Source organism: Ahaetulla prasina, chromosome 2, assembly GCF_028640845.1.
Source record: "Ahaetulla prasina isolate Xishuangbanna chromosome 2, ASM2864084v1, whole genome shotgun sequence".
In the NCBI taxonomy this organism is placed as follows: domain Eukaryota; kingdom Metazoa; phylum Chordata; class Lepidosauria; order Squamata; family Colubridae; genus Ahaetulla; species Ahaetulla prasina.
Window position 1 is genome coordinate 269876697 of NC_080540.1, and position 6547 is coordinate 269883243.

A 6547-nucleotide genomic window follows, 5' to 3' on the forward strand; every position below is an offset into this window, starting at 1 on the left:
CCCAGGTCTCAGTCCCCCAGACGACTCTTCACTGCCTCAGAAAATGGCGGGAGAAGCCCGGTGCATTGTGGGTGTTCTAGCCTCCGTCTGAATTGGGACAAAAGATGGAAACCGGGGGGGGGGGGACTTGGCCGGCCAGCAGCAAAGCGGTTACGATTGCCAATTGGCTGGGCAGAAGAGAACGAAGAGGCTGGCGACCAGAAGAAACTCCGTAGTCGGTCCAAAATCTCGAACTTAGAGCCAGCTGCCCCAGCTTCTGCCACTACATCTACCTTAAAAGCGATTGGAATCGATAGGGGTCGAGTCCTTTTTGCCAGGGAAATATGCTTCTTTGACGCAGCAAATTCCCCAGCAATTGCACAAAGGTGTAAGGCACTGTGCTTTTCTTTTTTTAATTGGATATATAGTTAATATTTTTTTAGTTTTGTATTCGTTTCTCTTTCTGTGGCCGAGGTATTTATTACTCCTGTATCAGATATGGTGTCACTGTTTTTTCTGTAAATAAATCTCTCTGATTCTATATTTACAAAGCAAGCAAGAATCCTTTAAAAGATAGCAATCCTCTGTTCCCCCATCCTCTTCCCACAGCTTTTACGTCTTGAAATATTGCACTGATTATGTTTCTATAGATGCCAGCAGTTTTTAAGAGCTCTAGTAAAATGGGACTACAGTAATATCAATCCTATGCTTAATTTTAAAAAGATGAGGAAAACAGTTCAAGCACAATTTAATTTATAGAGGCAAGAAGCATCACTTTGTATTTACAATACACAAGTCCTGTACAGGTAGTTCTCAACTTACAATAGTACATTGGGTGACCAACATTACATCGATACTGAAAAAAGTGACTTATGACCGTTTTTCATACTTATAACCATTGCAGCATCCCTATGGTCACATGATCAAAATTTCGATGCTTGGCAAGTGGTTCATATTTATGACAGCTACAGTGTCCCAAGGTCATGTGATCAGTTTTCATGACCTGACAAAGTCTATGGGGAAGATAGTGTTACTTAACTGTGTTACTAACATACTAACATAATAACTGTTAACTGATTCACTTAATAAAGGTGGCAAGAGAGGTTGTTAAATGGGACAAAGCTCATTTAACAAATGTCTAACTTAACAGCATACATGGAGCTCAATTGTGGTCATAAGTTGAGGACTATCTGTACTTACAATCTATACAGGTATCTAAAAAGATAAATCGTTGGTTTAAGATATTTCTATCCAAACACAGTTTCCACTTCCCAGCCTATGCTCATCTGTGCTGCTGCTGAATCAAACAGCATAAACCAAATGTTGTCAGGAAATTAAAAAATAGCATACAATCCCATTTTCTCCATGTTTCACTTAATTTGGTTGGCAATTTCTTACCATCCTGCAAAATGAATAATTTTCATGAGGGAATGTTGCAAAGCAGTCAATGCATTATTTCTCAATTGCATTTAAGACTAGTGAAATTACAGTATTAATAACACAAGACTGAAGTAGTAATAGAAAACATATTCCAACTAATTACCTGGCGTGATACAATGTTAGGATACTAACAACAAAGTCCAGACCAAGATTAACCAATTTGTGGTTCCAAGAGAATGATAAGGTCCTCAGACTGATCTGATTCCATGTACGGTAATCCTCAAGATTAAAATTAAAAGTTTTAACGAAATTTCTAGGTAAACTCTTGTAACAAAAATTATCTGTCCTTTTCACTTTTTCAAGAGAGAAAAGAGGGCAACTGTCCCTGCTTGTCTTGTCCTTCCTTGATTGTGATTTTATTTATTTATTTATTTATTTTGTCACAACAGTATATATAAGCATAAGCATGAAAGAAGGGGATGACAGAGAACGAGGTGGCTGGATGGAGTCACTGAAGCAGTAGGCATGAGTTTAAATGGATTCCAGAGGATGGTAGAGGACAGGAAGACCTGGAGGAATGTTGTCCATGGGGTCGCGATGGGTCGGACACAACTTCGCAACTAACTAACTATATATTTTACACGGGAGAAAACCCGAACAACCAAAGACCTACATACAAACACCCGTGAAAACCTCAGAAAACAAATATATATATATATATATATATATATGTATGCCATTTAATACCTGCTTGTGTCCTTAGTAATTATTCACAAAGAATATTGGATCTTTGCAAGTAGGAGTGAGAAAAGTCTAATGATTTTGAAGCAAGTCTGTGTGACAGAAAGAGATCTGTTTGAAATTAATAAAAGAAAACCAGCAAAAGTAGCTTCCAAAGAGAAAAAACAGAAAGCATAATTATAATTATAACAACAAGGGGGAAAAGCACAGATCTGCAACTAGTATTAGTCATAATAAAATCAAAATCTACAACCTAATTGTTCATGATTCTAAGTGAGTGATTACTAACTGAAGCGCAGATGGCTCCTGCCACGTGGATGAGTCAGTTCTGACAAGTTTTTGTACATCAGGTAGAGAACGGTAAGAGACAAGAATAAATGGATGACGTACTAAGACCTTTGAAAATTGCTTTTTTATATTTTTTTCTTTGACTTACTGTTTTTCACTTTTTTATATCATTTCATATATTTTTCTCTTTTTTTAATTTTTCCTTTATGTTAGAACATTCTAAAATTTTGTGCACATGTACATACATAAAAAGAAGGGCTTCAACATATAGTTTGTGAGCCATATGAGACCCGAAGTTATTTTCTGTTATCTATAATAATATTTATGAAAAAACATACCCAGAGGATACATCTCTCAGCTGGCAAAGATATTTCTCCAAAATAGAGAACATCGCTCCCTGGCTTTTTGAAAGGATGTAATTTTATTTATTTACTATTAAATTTATATGCTACTCATCTTCTTATCCAAAGTGATATTAAAGCATTTATATAGCCACCCATCTTTTAATTAATTCTGGGTGGTTCCCAATCAAAGGTTAAAATAACAAAATAATACTAAAACTATAAAATTAAAAAGATTAAAACATTAAAAAAACAAAGACTTGGCACCATGTTACCCTTCTAATGTGTAACGATGTTACACATTGCTTCCAATGTCTAATCTTATCCCAGTGCCTTGGAGGAAAAAACAGGTCTGGAAAGCTTTATGGAAAGATAAGAGGGTAGATAGGATCGCCAATATGATCGCCAATGTCCAATGACAGATATGGCACAAGAAGAAGAAGAGGGTAGAGGCCAGCCAAAGTTCAGTTTCCATAGGGCAGAGGCTGCCATGGAAAGGTACTATATTTCCTAGCTTCCATCAGATGGCAACATTTAGGGAAAGGGACTAGGCATATGCCCACTCTTTCTGACCTGGTACAATGGGTAAATATCCTTTGGGAAAGGTCCTACAGATAACATGGTTGTGTATTATATAGGGCTTTAAAGGTGATGACCAGTACCTTGAATTGCACCCAGAAAGAAACTGGAAGCCAGTGTAACTTGCAAAACAAAGGAATTCAATGGCCAAACCTAAAGGCCCCATTACTGGGTGCACTGCTTCATTCTGGATCATTTAAAATTTCCAAGTGGTCTTCTAGAGCCTCATGTAACAGATAGGGCAAGAGCAAAGTGGACTGATGAAGAGTTGGGAGGGAGGATGCCTAGACAATAGAAAATGTATGACTCACCACACACACACAAACACACATATGACAGAGACTGCTCAAAGTAAGTGAGCAGCTTGCCTATTTCATCCCTAGCCCTCTGTCAAGGTACCACAAACCAGCATTCTCCTTTTTCTTCTCTGCTTCCATCAGTTGCCTGGAATTTAATTCTATATACTATCACTAAAATGCATTTCTGTGTCCCCTTAATTTGTCACACAGGGTTTTTTGGGAAATAAAAAGCAAATCTTTAACCATCAGACAATTTACACAAATGTCTCCATTACTATGAATTGGAGAGACCAAAACTAAGGGGTTTCCTGCATCATTCTTCACTTGCCACTATAAATAATATTGGCTTTCTGCATTTGACTTTTTGATTTTGCATTTGACTTTCTGATTTTGCCTACAGTGCTTGCTGTACTGTAAGAAAGCTGATTGGTCTGTTCAATAGGTGTTATTTTAATCCTTTCAAGCACCTTGTTCACATTCATTAATATAAATGCCAGGTCTTTAGGGGCATTGCTTTCAATGCTGGCAGTTTTTATATTTCTACTGGAAATTTTGCATATACTGTTTAATTCTTCTTGTTGGAGGATCAGTTTATAGGGGGGGGGGTTGGTGCTATTTTGACTGGTTCTGTTGTTATTACTTCTTTTAAGTTATCATTTGTGTAATTTATATCAGTTGTTTCCTTTATATTTCCAATTAAAAAATATAAGAACTTGGGAGAAATTTCTTGACAAATATAGCAATTAATCAGTCGAACAACTTGCCTTTAGAAGTTGTAGGTGCTCCAACACTGGAAGTTTTAAAGAAGAGATTGAACAACCATTTTCTGAAGTGGTATATTGTTTCCTGCCTAAGCAGGGGGTTGAACCTTCAAGGTCCCTTCCAACTCTGTTATTCTGTTAATTGTTATCTGAATTTTGAGTTTTGGGTCATCACCTATGTCCTGAGTACTACTCAAGTGACCCTGAAGACACAGATAAACCTCCAAGTGCTTCAACAACCCTCTAAAAGGATAAAAATGACCAGCTGTCTGCAAGGAATATAAATCCTTCCATTTCCCACTATCCTCTCAGAACTGAAAACGCTGCTTGAATGAGAAGCGAAACACCTTCAAAGGAAAAAACAAGAAAGTCCAATTGCCTCTTGGAAAAGCACTTTGGGACAACCATAATGTGGATGACTAAGTATCTCTACAGACGTTCATTTTCACAGTTTTTCTGAATCTCTTTCAGTTCTGGCAGTGAATCTCCTTTGAACTGCTAATCTTTCTTCAGTCATATTTGAGTTTGGACAAAATATATTCCAATTTTCAAACTCACTTTAAGTAGCCCTACTTAAAGTGAAATTGTTCTTGCAATTTATAATATCAGGCCATAATGGTCCAATTTTCAAACAGCATACATTTTTGCCTTGTCTGAGGTTGTTCTTCCAGAACTTCTACAGCGCTAAGTTGGTTGCCCAGCCTTAGCTCCTGAGTTCCATTGCCTACTTGTCAACAGATGCCCAGGAACTCTTAACATCTGACATGGTACTCTGTGTCTCAAGGGATGATAGTATAAGATTCTTTTTCTGTTTTCTCATCATATTCAATGGATTGCTGTTCTGGCTTTTCCACTAAGACCTGTCTGGTGTGGGTGACCTTTCCAGTAGAATACACTACTGATAGAATACGCTACCACCACCGTAACTATCAATTTCAGCAGAACATTTCAAGCCTCTTCTCCATGGCAAGGAAGTATATTTGGAAGAGTATTATTGTTAGGATGATTATCTATTAAATTTATTTGCCACCCGTTTTTTTTTAAATAACTTCTAAGTTCATTTTTGCTTCTCAGAGGAACTGGAAATAGTTTTCATGTATATCTATCTCTTCTATATGAAGAAATCCTCCAAATTTCAAATTATTAGGTTCTAGAGAGTTGTGTTGTTATCAGTGATTAATAGAACTACACTGAAAGATAATGGAGGGGGGTGAAGAGGTGAAAAAAGTAATTCTGCTTTACAGTATTTTTTAAATATTCTAAAAATAATATAAAATATAAACTTACTGTTCATTTTCTCCATTTTTGAGTCAATAAAAACTTGTTGCAATAAAAATGTGTTGCAACTATGGGCTGATGCATTAATTCTCCTGTTGCCCTCCTGCTGATAGAATTTTAAGTCCTTTGGTCTCCAACTTCAATTAGAATACATTAAGTCTTTGGCCAAGGAATCTCCAATCTATCATTTAAGATGGGTAAGAAACAATATAGAAATGCAAGAAAATAGGATAAGGGATACCAAGGGAAGTAATACAAGATTTTGTTGGTTGCACATTTTATGTCTCTGTACAGCCATGATAATTTTTTAAAGTAGCTTAGTTAATCCAAGTTCCTTGGTTCACCCAGAATGCTAACCTAAAATGAAGTTGGCTATTTTATGGCACAATGTTTTATGCAAATATACTGGCAAAGTGTATAACAATAAGAAACTTTGGGCTTGCTATTCAGAGATTGTCTGAAAAGATCTGTTTTAAATAACAAAGTTAAGGCATACAGATATTTTGGTAAGTAGTTCCAAACATGACATAAGGACCAAGGGGCTTTGAGGGATCAAGAAATCTTGGTAAAGAAGCAGGATGTAGGAAAAATGGAGCAAAGAGCAAGGACAGAATTTTGAAAATAAACTCAAGCAGCTTTCCCTATCTGCATATGGACAGTCACTGGGGGTAATATGTAATTGTTTTGCAGCATGTATTGGTCAGACATATGGAAGCATAAAATCAGAGAGAATATACGGAGTAACCACAGAACAGAATTGTTTCTGAGTGACAGGAAAGATTCCAATTTTGCAGCGTGTTAAAGCTGGCCATAAAGAGAAAAAGCAGGGGACAGGATCATGGTAATCATAATGCCAATCAATGCTAGTCAGGTTAGATGTGCCAGATATTGATCTACAGCC